Below are 14,338 nucleotides of genomic sequence, written 5' to 3'. Positions count from 1 at the left end.
GGGATCAAGTCCCGCATCGGGCTCTCTGCTCAGCAGGGAGCCTGCTTCCTCCTCTCTCTCTGCCTACTTGTGATCTCTCTCTGTCAAATAAAATAAAATCTTTAAAAAAAAATAAGCTTATTTGTGTAATACTTATAAACCATGAGTTAATATGTATAACACATTATCTTGCATTTATTTTTATAAATATTATATTCTCACCATCTGAAACACCTTAATTCTGATATTACAGACATTTTTATAAAGTCATCAATAGCTTCTGAATCACTAAATCCGGTGAACTTGGATTCTAAATCTTCCTAATTTCTTGGTCACTTTCAAATTTGCATTTGCCTTGAATCTCTTTGTTTTAGCTTCTGGGATCAGGTTCTGTGTTCCCCCTCACTGGCTTCTCAACCTCTTCCTACCTGGCAAATAGATACATAACTTCCGATTTTTTTCTCACTATAATAGTCTCCCTCTGTTCCCTCTAGATTAAGCCCTCATTTTTGTGAAATGTCCAGATCCTGCCTGGAATAGTTTCCCATGTTTGAAAGCTGCTACTGGATGCTATAGGATGATCTTGGTTAACCCAAAGATGAGTTTTCTCTTCTGTGCTCTCACTGTACTCTGTCCATAGTCTGATGATGCATTACTTATGATTTCATTGTGATTATCCATATGGTATCTATTCATCTTCCTAGTTCCAAAAAAATGAGCTCTGCCCTAAGGACAAAGGTCATATTTTACTCAATTTTGAAGTGATTGTGCTATGGTGGTTATTAAACACAGGAGATACTGCTGAGTGACTGCACTTTAAACTCGTACTTTCAAATGCCTTTTGGGTATTGCCTTGTTCTTATTCCTCTGAAATCTAAAATTCAACATATCCAAAATTATCTTCCTCCACAAAACTACTTCTTTATTCGGACTATTTTTTTGTCACTGTTATCACTGTTATAATAACTCGGATTCGCAACAGCCAGCTCCTTTTGTTGCCTCCTTATCCCTTTCCCACATCCAAATGCTGAATTATACAGACTCAACTCCTTCAATGTTTCTCAAGTTTATCCTTCCTTTTCAATCCCACAACCGATAAACAAGTTCAATTCTTCATTACTAGCCTATGCTGGCATAACAGATTTTAAACCAGGTGTTCTCTTGTGTAATTATTTAGTCCCCTCCTTAAAAACCCTTACTGACTCTTAACTTCTATCGAAGTCCAAATCCCTCTACCTGGCATCCAGTACACCACACTAACTGGTTCCAAAGCATACATCCCATCTTCTACCCCAGAATTCAGCCAAAATCACCTTGAGCTTTCACACTTGTGTCTTAGTTCTTTCTGGAATGGCTTCACACAATTTGGGTTTCTTGAAATTCCATATATCCTTCCATTCCCAAACTTCCTCATCTTCCATCTAAAAGTGATCTTTCCCATGAAAGAATCATAACCATATCAGCTCCACGCCTAGGAAGCATAACATTCTATTTGTGGCTGTTTATACACTCATTTTGATCTCCCATGTTAGACTGTGGTCTTCTTGAGAACCTGGAGCAATGTCTTATGTATTTTTGTAGCCTACAAAGTTGAGTATGGTGATTTGTTCACAGAAAGAACAGGTTGGCGTTTCATTAATGACATCATTTCCTCACTCTTTAAGTATTTTCCTCTCACTGGTTTTCCTTAAATTTCACTAAATTTCCAATTTTCAAAGCAATATGTCTGTATAGAAAATACCAAAATTCACCAAAAAATTACTCAGGATTTCACAATTTAGAAATAACTATCTTTAACATTTTTTTTTCCCCCCAGGGGTACAGGTCTGTGAATCACCAGGTTTACACACTTCACAGCACTCACCAAATCACATGCCCTCCCCAATGTCCATAATCCCAACCCCTTCTCCCAAACCCCCTCCCCTCGGCAACCCTCAGTTTGTTTTGTGAGATTAAGAGTCACTTATGGTTTGTCTCCCTCCCAATCCCATCTTGTTTCATTTATTCTTCTTCTACCCACTTAAGCCTCCATGTTGCATCACCACTTCCTCATATCAGGGAGATCATATGATAGTTGTCTTTCTCTGCTTGACTTATTTCGCTAAGCATGATACGCTCTAGTTCCATCCATGTTGTCGCAAATGGCAAGATTTCATTTCTTTTGATGGCTGCATAGTATTCCATTGTGTATATATACCACATCTTCTTGATCCATTCCTCTGTTGATGGGCATCTAGGTTCTTTCCATAGTTTGGCTATTGTGGACATTGCTGCTATAAACATTCGGGTGCATGTGCCCCTTTGGATCACTACATTTGTATCTTTAGGGTAAATACCCAATAGTGCAATTGCTGGGTCATAGGGCAGTTCTATTTTCAACATTTTGAGGAACCTCCATGCTGTTTTCCAGAGTGGTTGCACCAGCTTGCATTCCCACCAACAGTGTAGGAGGGTTCCCCTTTCTCCGCATCCTCGCCAGCATCTGTCATTTCCTGACTTGTTGATTTTAGCCATTCTGACTGGTGTGAGGTGATATCTCATTGTGGTTTTGATTTGTATTTCCCTGATACCGAGTGATATGGAGCACTTTTTCATGTGTCTGTTCGCCATCTGGATGTCTTCTTTGCAGAAATGTCTGTTCATGTCCTCTGCCCATTTCTTGATTGGATTATTTGTTCTTTGGGTGTTGAGTTTGCTAAGTTCTTTATAGATTCTGGACACTAGTCCTTTATCTGATAAGTCGTTTGCAAATATCTTCTCCCATTCTGTCAGTTGTCTTTTGATTTTGTTAACTGTTTCCTTTGCTGTGCAAAAGCTTTTGATCTTGATGAAATCCCAGTAGTTCATTTTGCCCTTGCTTCCCTTGCCTTTGGCGTTGTTCCTAGGAAGATGTTGCTGCGGCAGAGGTCGAAGAGGTTGCTGCCCGTGTTCTCCTCAAGGATTTTGATGGATTCCTTTCGTACATTGAGGTCCTTCATCCATTTTGAGTCTATTTTTGTGTGTGGTGTAAGGAAATGGTCCAATTTCATTTTTCTGCATGTGGCTGTCCAATTTTCCCAGCACCATTTATTGAAAAGGCTGTCTTTTTTCCATTGGACATTCTTTCCTGCTTTGTCGAAGATTAGTTGACCATAGATTTGAGGGTCTATTTCTGGGCTCTCTATTCTGTTCCATTGATCTATGTGTCTGTTTTTGTGCCAGTACCATGCTGTCTTGATGATGACAGCTTTGTAATAGAGCCTGAAGTCCGGAATTGTGATGCCACCAACGTTGGCTTTCTTTTTCAATATCCCTTTGGCTATTCGAGGTCTTTTCTGGTTCCATATAAATTTTAGCATTATTTGTTCCATTTCTTTGAAAAAGATGGATGGTACTTTGATAGGAATTGCATTAAATGTGTAAATTGCTTTAGGTAGCATAGACATTTTCACAATATTTATTCTTCCAATCCAGGAGCATGGAACATTTTTCCATTTCTTTGTGTCTTCCTCAATTTCTTTCATGAGTACTTTATAGTTTTCTGAGTATAGATTCTGTGTCTCTTTGGTTAGGTTTATTCCTAGGTATCTTATGGTTTTGGATGCAATTGTAAATGGGATTGACTCCTTAATATCTCTTTCTTCTGTCTTACTGTTGGTGTAGAGAAATGCAACTGATTTCTGTGCATTGATTTTATATCCTGACACTTTACTGAATTCCTGTATAAGTTCTAGCAGTTTTGGAGTGGAGTCTTTTGGGTTTTCCACATATAGTATCATATCATCTGCGAAGAGTGATAATTTGACTTCTTCTTTGCCGATTTGGATGCCTTTAATTTCCTTTTGTTGTCTGATTGCTGAGGCTAGGACCTCTAGTACGATGTTGAATAGCAGTGGTGATAATGGACATCCCTGCCGTGTTCCTGACCTTAGCGGAAAAGCTTTCAGTTTTTCTCCATTGAGAATGATATTTGCGGTGGGTTTTTCATAGATGGCTTTGATGATATTGAGGTATGCGCCCTCTATCCCTACACTTTGAAGAGTTTTGATCAGGAAGGGATGTTGTACTTTGTCAAATGCTTTTTCAGCATCTATTGAGAGTATCATATGGTTCTTGTTCTTTCTTTTATTGATGTGTTGTATCACATTGACTGATTTGCGGATGTTGAACCAACCTTGCAGCCCTGGAATAAATCCCACTTGGTCGTGGTGAATAATCCTTTTAATGTACTGTTGAATCCTATTGGCTAGTATTTTGTTGAGTATTTTCGCATCTGTGTTCATCAAGGATATCGGTCTATAGCTCTCTTTTTTGGTGGGATCCTTGTCTGGTTTTGGGATCAAGGTGATGCTGGCCTCATAAAATGAGTTTGGAAGTTTTCCTTCCATTTCTATTTTTTGGAACAGTTTCAGGAGAATAGGAATTAGTTCTTCTTTAAATGTTTGGTAGAATTCTCCCGGGAAGCCGTCTGGCCCTGGGCTTTTGTTTGTTTGGAGATTTTTAATGACTGTTTCAATCTCCTTACTGGTTATGGGTCTGTTCAGGCTTTCTATTTCTTCCTGGCTCAGTTGTGGTAGTTTATATGTTTCTAGGAATGCATCCATTTCTTCCAGATTGTCAAATTTATTGCCGTAGAGTTGCTCATAGTATGTTCTTATAATAGTTTGTATTTCTTTGGTGTTAGTTGTGATCTCTCCTCTTTCATTCATGATTTTATTTATTTGGGTCCTTTCTCTTTTCTTTTTGATAAGTCGGGCCAGGGGTTTATCAATTTTATTAATTCTTTCAAAGAACCAGCTCCTAGTTTCGTTGATTTGTTCTATTGTTTTTTTGGTTTCTATTTCATTGATTTCTGCTCTGATCTTTATGATTTCTCTTCTCCTGCTGGGCTTAGGGTTTCTTTCTTGTTCTTTCTCCAGCTCCTTTAGGTGTAGGGTTCGGTTGTGTACCTGAGACCTTTCTTGTTTCTTGAGAAAGGCTTGTACCGCTATATATTTTCCTCTCAGGACTGCCTTTGTTGTGTCCCACAGATTTTGAACCGTTGTATTTTCATTATCATTTGTTTCCATGATTTTTTTCAATTCTTCTTTAATTTCCCGGTTGACCCATTCATTCTTTAGAAGGATACTGTTTAGTCTCCATGTATTTGGGTTCTTTCCAAACTTCCTTTTGTGGTTGAGTTCTAGCTTTAGAGCATTGTGGTCTGAAAATATGCAGGGAATGATCCCAATCTTTTGATACCGGTTGAGTCCTGATTTAGGACCGAGGATGTGATCTATTCTGGAGAATGTTCCATGTGCACTAGAGAAGAATGTGTATTCTGTTGCTTTGGGATGAAATGTTCTGAATATATCTGTGATGTCCATCTGGTCCAGTGTGTCGTTTAAGGCCTTTATTTCCTTGCTGATCTTTTGCTTGGATGACCTGTCCATTTCAGTGAGGGGAGTGTTAAAGTCCCCTACTATTATTGTATTATTGTTGATGTGTTTCTTTGATTTTGTTATTAATTGGTTTATATAGTTGGCTGCTCCCACGTTGGGGGCATAGATATTTAAAATTGTTAAATCTTCTTGTTGGACAGACCCTTTGAGTATGATATAGTGTCCTTCCTCATCTCTTATTATAGTCTTTGGCTTAAAATCTAATTGATCTGATATAAGGATTGGCACTCCTGCTTTCTTCTGATGTCCATTAGCATGGTAAATTCTTTTCCACCCCCTCACTTTAAATCTGGAGGTGTCTTCGGGCTTAAAATGTGTTTCTTGGAGGCAACATATAGATGGGCTTTGTTTTTTTATCCATTCTGATACCCTGTGTCTTTTGACAGGGGAATTTAGCCCATTCACATTCAGGGTAACTATTGAGAGATATGAATTTAGTGCCATTGTATTGCCTGTAAGGTGACTGTTACTGTATATGGTCTCTGTTCCTTTCTGATCTACCACTTGTAGGCTCTCTCTTTGCTTAGAGGACCCCTTTCAATATTTCCTGTAGAGCTGGTTTGGTATTTGCAAATTCTTTCAGTTGTTGTTTGTCCTGGAAGCTTTTAATCTCTCCTTCTATTTTCAATGATAGCCTAGCTGGATATAGTATTCTTGGCTGCATGTTTTTCTCGTTTAGTGCTCTGAAAATATCATGCCAGCTCTTTCTGGCCTGCCAGGTCTCTGTGGATAAGTCAGCTGCCAATCTAATATTTTTACCATTGTATGTTACAGACTTCTTTTCCCGGGCTGCTTTCAGGATTTTCTCTTTGTCATTGAGACTTGTAAATTTTACTATTAGGTGACGGGGTGTGGGCCTATTCTTATTGATTTTGAGGGGCGTTCTCTGAACCTCCTGAATTTTGATGCTCGTTCCCTTTGCCATATTGGGGAAATTCTCCCCAATAATTCTCTCCAGTATACCTTCTGCTCCCCTCTCACTTTCTTCTTCTTCTGGAATCCCAATTATTCTAATGTTGTTTCGTCTTATGGTGTCACTTATCTCTCGAATTCTCCCCTCGTGGTCCAGTAGCTGTTTGTCCCTCTTTTGCTCACCTTCTTTATTCTCTGTCATTTGGTCTTCTATATCACTAATTCTTTCTTCTGCCTCATTTATCCTAGCAGTTAGAGCCTCCATTTTTAACATTTTTATCTTGTATTTTTTCTGTACATGCAAAGACACAGTTTGTTATGAAACTGTGTGTCTTTATACACTGTATTTATACTCTACTTATTTTACTGAATATGTTTGAACATTTCCCTATGTTATAATATTTTTGTTGCAGAAGTTAGAGGACAATTTTTTTCCTAAATAGAATTATGATAATGTTGAATTACTTAGCTTGCTTAGTATTCCTAGTCCTTTTCTTATTTAATAATTATTTCTCTTTTTACTATAGTTATTTATGCCCACACCTGAAAAAAATCAAGTAGTCCCAAAGCGCATTTAATGAAATACAGTCTCCACCTCTCTCCCCCACCCCATCTGATCGTAATCTACTCCTTTGTCCTCTTTTTGGAATTTCTATTAGTTTGATGTTAGAACTTCTGGACTGATTTTTAAAATTTTTTTATCTTGACCCCCTTGTACTGATTGACATTTTACTCTTTTGACTTTAAAAAATGTCCTCATCTTTTTCTTTGAATCTTTCTGCTAAGTGTTTCCTGGTTATCATGTATTTTAATTTCTAAGAGCTCTTTCCTGCTTTTTACTTTTTTTTTTTTTTTTTTAAATAGAAGTCTTCTGTTTTTTCTTGGGCACAAAATTTACCTCTCTGAGCCTTTTTTCTTTTTAACTTTTCTTCCCTCTTTATATTGTCTCTTTTCTCTGAGCTTGTTTCTTTTTATATAGTTCCCTGTATTGAAGGGCTTTCTTAAATGTCTGGTGCCTGAATATCTATTGTTCATTCATATTGAACAATGAGGTACTAAAAAGTTAACTGGAAGTTCAGGAAACATAAGTGAAGTTTGTGAACTATTGCAGTGTGATCTCTTTATTACTAGACTCCCATGTCTTCTCTTTCAATTCCCTTAGAGAAGATGCCTTCAATTTCTAACCCCAAGGGTGATATAAGCTGGATGTTTTGTGGCAAGGAATGGGGCCACAAATCCAAATGTTCAATTGTGGTTTTTTACATAATCTCCTTGCTTGAAATTCTTTGTTTCCCCTCTACTCTCTCCTTTCCCTGGAGTTCCTAAGCCCGAATGCTTCCAATTCAATTTCTCCAAGAAATAAACATTTATTTTCCTGCGAGGGGAGGAGGAGGATTTTGTTGGCTGGCTGTACTGTGTGAGAGCAGCTCTGTGATCTAACAGTTTTGTATGCAGATTTTGAAATACCTTTATATCAGCTCCAACCCTGATTTCAACAACCCTGTTTCTTCTACTTTTCAGGATTCTCTGGTGCCAGTTAGCTTGATCTCATCCCGTATTCCCCTCTATAATCACTAAAGGTTTTAGTCTCGTCTTATTGTTACTATCCCTCCCTCTGTTTTTCTTCCTCCTCTTCGCTGCTATTCTATACTTTCGCATTGTCCTTGATCTGATGAATTTAAGCTTCTGGAAATGTCTACCGTGATTTTAGTGGAGTTTTAAGAAGGCGTAGAGACAGATGTAGCTTTTAATTTCATCATGTTCAAACAGCAATGTACAATATCACTTTTGTTGTTGGTATAGTTCTGGAAGGATGGATCATACCTTCCCATTTAAAAAAAGGTGATTTACAAAGTGATTTTAAAAAAAGTGACATGATATATTAGGAAAGCTTGGCCACCAAAAGAGTAATCACACATTAGTAAGACACAGAACTTGTAGAAATGTAAAATTGCATATCTCCTCTTTTCTATTCTGTTATTTATTTAACTACTCTAACACAAAATTCCCTACCTATCTTCAAAAACGTTGTAGCTTAACCGTTTGCAATGGATCTCAAAATGTGAACCGCAGGCTACCTATGTTAGAATTCCCTGGAGTGTTTGTTGAAATGGAGATTCTTGGGTACCATGCTTGGCCTAGAACTTCTGGGAGTGCTACCTGGAGGTCTGCATGTTTAACAAACTTCCCAAGTGGCTGCTTATATACCTAAGTTGGAAATAGTGGTTTTATAGAATATCAGAAATCATCATGTTCTCTAAGTCTGCTTAAAAATTATTTTTAAGGTAAAGAATGTTTTTTCTTCACCTTACTATAATGATCTTAATTGTATTATCAAAGGAGTTGAAATTAACCTTATAAGAAATTTTGGGATTAAGATCTGAAAAGCCCTTGGATGAAGCTTCATTTTATTACCAGTAATAACACAAAAAAGAAATATTTTGATATGGAAGTTTACTCCTGTATGATGATTATATATTTTGAGGATAATGATACAGTTTAGTTTAAACTTTGCATCTATTCTCCTTCAAACTGACCTGTGTGCCTGAATTCTAAAATTCAAGGGGAAAGTGATTACTAAACCATTTCTCTTAAATTGCAAATTGTACTGTTATCTTTTTAGAGGGCTATATGATGTTATTTCACACTAGGGAAAACAGCATAGAAATTAATCATTTCCACTAATAAAAGATAAGTGGTTTGCCAGGGCACTGATCATGGGATTCTATCTTTCCCAATTTCCACAGGACCATGGTGAGTACCAAACGGAATATGTTGTTGAAACACAGCTAAAAACCATTAAGTCATCTTCCCCCTCTCTCTCCAACTATGGCTTACATGAAGAGAAAACAGTTGAATTAGAGTTCCCACTTTCCTTACTTGATAAAGTCGGGCTTAATCACATGGTAACAGCTTTACACTGGCTCTTCTAAGCAACCATCTTCCTCACAAATATTTGTTACTCCTGAATTCTGAGTCATGATATATGCAGATTTTTATTTTTAAAAAATCAGCCTTATGGAGGTAAAATTTAGATAAAATCCATCCACTTTATATAATTCAAGGAGTTTAGAAGTATATTTAGTTGTGTAACCACAGCCACAATTAAAATACAGAACATGCCTATTTCCCTAAACATTTCTTCTTTGTTCTTTGCAACAAATCTCCCTTTGTAACACCACTACTGTTTTGCCTTTTTTTTTTTTTTTTTAAAGGATTTCAAATAAACTCAATCATGCAGTATGTAGTCCTATGTGTCTGGCTTCTTTCATTCAGTGTGATGATTCTGAGATTCATTCATGCTGTTACATGTATTGGTAGTTTATTATTTTTACGGCTGAGCAGTTTTCATTATATGAATATACCATAGTTTTTTAATCTACTCATTAGTTTAGGTTGTTTCTAGTTTATGGTTCTTAGGAATAAGACTTCTACCAACACTTGCAGGCAAGTCTTTTTTAAAATATGGATCTCCAATTGTTCTAGCTCCATTTATAGAAAATATTATCTTTCCTCCTTAAATTGTGTTAGGGCCTTTGTTGAAAATCAATTGATTGTATATTGTGAGTATATTTTTAGTTTTTCTGTTCTATTCCATTGATCTCTGTGTCTATCCATAAACTAAAAGAATAGATACTACTAACACAGTTAGTCTTTAAATTAGGTAGTTTAAGTCATATGACTCTGAATTTTCTCTTCTCTCTAGTTTAGAGAAGGAGAGGGGCAGGACAAGGAAAGGGAGAGGGAGAGAATCTTATGCAGGCTCTACACCCAGCATGGAGTCTGACATAGAACTCAATCTCATAAGCCTGAGATCATGACCTGATCCAAAATCCAGAGCTGGATGCTTAACCAACTGAACCACCCAGACGTCACATGCTTTGTCAGAATTATTTTGGCTATTTTAGATCTTCTGTATTTCCAAACAAATTCTGTAATCAGTTTGTTAATTTCTACAAAAGATCCTGCTAGGATATTGATTGGGATTGTATTAAACTGATAGCTTTAATTTCCAGAGAATTAACATTTTAACAGTATTGAATCATTTAAACCACAATTATAACACATCTTACCACTTACTTAGGTCTTTAATTTCTCTCAGCATTTTTTTAAACTTTCCTTGCACAAAGTTACATAAATTTATCTCTATGTAATTCATATATTTTGGATCCTATAATAAATCATGTTGCATTCTAAATTTCAGTTTACAATTGTCCATTTTAAGCATATAGAAATAAGTCTGATTTCTTTATATTGATGTTGTTTCTTGCAATCTTAATCAAATCTCTCACTTTTAATTTTTGGGGGGTCGAGTCCTTGCTTTTTCTATATAGGTAGTTATATTATCTAAAACTAAATACAGTCTTACTTATTCCAATGCAATACTTATGTCTTTTATTTCTTTCTGTTGCCCTACTGCATTGACAAGGCTCATAGTACGATGCTGAATAGAAGTGGAGAGGTCAGACCTTCTTGCCTTGTTCCTATTCTAAAGGGTAAGCTTTCATTTACTAACAGTATAATGTAAGCTCAAATTTTTCCAAAAATGGCTTTTACCATATTGAGGAAGTTCTTTATGTTCTATTTCTGAGAATTTTTTTTAAAATCATGAATAAATACTGAATTATGTCAAATGCTTTTTCTGTATTTATGAAGATGATTATAATCAATCAATCTTTCTTTCTTTCTTTCTCATCCTCCCTTTCTCTCTTTCTTTCTTTTTGGTCTCTTAATATGGGGGAATTATGCTGATATTCTTCTAATGTCAAATCAATTTTGGACTCCTGGGATAAACCCCAGTTGGTCATGATATGTTATCCTTTTTTATGTATTTCTGGATCCTATTTGCTAAAATTTTGTTAAGGATTTCTTTTCCTGTGTTCATGAGGGATATGGTTATATACTTTTCTTTTATTGCAGTGCCTTTGGTTTTAGTATCAGGGTAATGCTGAACTCAATCTGTACGGAAGCATTATTCCCCTTTCATTTGTTCCCTAATGTTTCCTTAAATTACTTCTTCCTTGAATGTTTGACAGAATTTACAAGTGAAGTAATGTGGAGTTTTCTTTGTGGGGAGGTTTTTAACTATAATTTCAATTTCTAGAAGAAATATAAGGCCATCATAGTATTTCTTTTTGAGTGAGCTTGAATAATTTCTGTATTTCAAGGAATTTATTTTATCCACTTGAATTTATTGACATAAACTTATTCATCATATACCTATATTATACTCCCAATGGCTATAGGAGTTTTAGTGACATCCAATGTTCATTTCTGATGTTGGTAAGTTCAGTATTATGTTTTTGTACTGACTGATCTTGGCTAGAGGTTTATCTATTTTACTGATCTTTTCACAGAATCAGCCTTTGATTTCACTGATTTTTCTGTATCATATTCTTGTTTTCCTTTTAATTGATCTCTACCTTTAAAGTTATTATTTCCTTCCTCTACATTCTCTAGATTTAATCTGCTATTCTTTTGTTTTATCTTAAGGAAACTTAGTTAATTGGTTTTAGACCTTTCTTCTTTTTAAAAATATAAACACCTAATGCTGTCCATTTTCCTCTAGTATCACTTCTACTCTCATTATTTTCACATTTTCCTTTATATTCTTGAACATATGGAGTGTAATTATAACAAATGTTTTATCAACCTTGTCTGCTAATTCTACCAGTTGGGCATTTCTGGGTCTATTTCTATTGATTGAGTTTTCTACTCATTATGGGTAATATTTTCTGCCTTTTCTGCATATCTGTTAATTTTTAGTGTCATTCTAGATTTTGTGAGTTTTACATTTGTGGATTCTGGATTTTGTTGCACTTCTTTAGACTGTGGATCACTTATTCTGGTATGCCATTACATTACTTAGAATCCGTTCGACTTTTTTGATGTTTGCTTTTACACTTCAAGGCAGTTCCAGGGCATGCTTTAATCTAAAGGCTAATTTATTCCCAGTACCAAGGCAATAAACTTTCTGAGGATTTTACTCAATGACCTGATGATTACAAAATCTTTCCACACTGGCCGGAGAGAACTGACTATTCTCACTGTTGCATTAGCTCCAGGAATTGTTTGACCTTCTGTTTCCTTCCTTTTCCCAGCTGTACATAGTTTCTTCATAAAAATAGGTAGATCACTATTTAGCCAAAGAGTCAAAGGGGCTTCAGCAAAACTCCAGAGTTTTTTCTGTGCATTTTCCTCCTGATACTTGCTATACTCCAAGAACATTGGTCTCCATGAATTCTGATCTGTCTCCTCAAATCAGCAAGACTGACTGGCTCTTTTGGGTTTCCTGTTCCCAAGCATGGCTTGTAAGCTAGGATAATCATAGGATTCACCACATTTGTTTTTCTACTCTTAGGAATCCTAGTCCTGCAGTGCCTGTTGTTGAATGTCTAAAAGTCATTTAATATATTGTGTCTGGTATTCTAATTGTTCAGGGCAGGGGGTAAATCTGGTTCCTAATACTTCATCATTATGTTTGAGAGCAAAAGTTATATATGTAATTGGGTTAAGTATTTAAAGATTTTATTTATTTATTTGATAGAGAGAAATCACAAGTAGATGGAGAGGCAGGCAGAGAGAGAGAGAGAGAAGCAGGCTCCCTGCTGAGCAGAGAGCCCGATGCGGGACTCGATCCCAGGACCCTGAGATCATGACCTGAGCCGAAGGCAGCGGCTTAACCCACTGAGCCACCCAGGCGCCCAATTGGGTTAAGTATTTAAAAAGTCACACTAACCTTGTAAATTTTGTTACCAATACAATTCAGGTAACTGAAATGAAGTTTATTATATATAAAGTTCTACAATATGTATTATAATAAATAATAATATATAGCATAATAAAGATTCTGAGACAGAAGATAGCAGACTTAGTGTTCCCAACTCTCTCCGAAGTTAATATGTCGTTTCCTTTGATCCACCGTCCCTCACAAAAATCCTACACTGACAAAAAGAGAAGCATCAATGTAACCTGTTAGAGATATGGAGATTACTGAACTGACCTGAGAAATAAATTATAAATTAAAGATGCAATAAAGGAAATTTGATAATCCTGACAATTCAATTCAATTAGAAAAAAAATTTGCTAGCATTTGCTAGTATTTTTCTCCATCTGTCATTATTAGGAATAAATACCTGTCCCTGTACTAAGACCCCCATATACCTACCAAAAGGAAGAGCAAAGGAAGTAGTCATAAATAATTTTGAAGTAGGAATGTTTACCATAAATTCATAGGGTGTTATGAAGGTATATAGCACAATCAAGTCTTGTTCACTTATGTTTTCTTGAAATATGTCACTTCAAGAGTTATCCTAGTGAAACCTATAAAACAAATTACAATAGCACTAATATATGTAGTAAATGTTTTGTTCTTTATATAGATGTATGTATGTTTACACATAAACATGCAAGAAACCACATCTATATACAGAAATTATATTTACCATTTGTCACGATACATGTAAAATCAGCAATATGCATATAGCACATTCATTTTCCTTTAATAAAACTAAAAGCACCCACCATCCTATAAATATTTATAATGTAAAAAATGGGAACTTGATATCTGATTTTACTTGACAATTGCTTACAGAATTAGAAATTAATCTGAAGAAAGATGAGCACTGAAATATGGTGCAATCAATAATTTTTTTTTTCAGTTTTTAGTACGTATAAGTTATACTTTGAATTAGTTGTCTACTTTATTGTATGAACCTCTATATAAACAATTTTAATGTTCCTGAAACCTGTTGTTCTACTGCTGCCTCAAAAAGGATTTTGCCAATTCGTATTCATGCTACTAGTGTATGGGAAAGCCTTTTGACCATACTCTCAACCAGAACTCTGATTAAAATAATAATTCTCTAATGTGCTAGGCCTGCGATCCTTAAATTTTAATGGGACACTAAAGCACACTCTTGGGAAGGATATTGTAAAGCCAGATAAGCACAGGAGATTTTAAATTTTTAAGGGAAATAATAATATTCAACATCCCTCAGACACCAAACAAACTACTTGCTCACAGT

The 14,338-nt window shown here is 35.8% G+C and overlaps 1 protein-coding gene across 13 annotated transcripts in view; it reads right to left on the bottom strand.

Moving 5' to 3' along the window:
- The window catches only part of IKZF2 (IKAROS family zinc finger 2), a 164,112-nt gene that overhangs the window by 25,641 nt on the left and 124,133 nt on the right, over window positions 1-14,338 (bottom strand). The window lies entirely within an intron of this gene.

The sequence above is a fragment of the Mustela lutreola genome, chromosome 3 (genome assembly GCF_030435805.1).
Source record: "Mustela lutreola isolate mMusLut2 chromosome 3, mMusLut2.pri, whole genome shotgun sequence".
NCBI classification, from domain to species: Eukaryota; Metazoa; Chordata; class Mammalia; order Carnivora; family Mustelidae; genus Mustela; species Mustela lutreola.
Note: the sequence above shows the minus strand (reverse complement) of the source record. Positions and strands in the feature narration are given on the sequence as shown.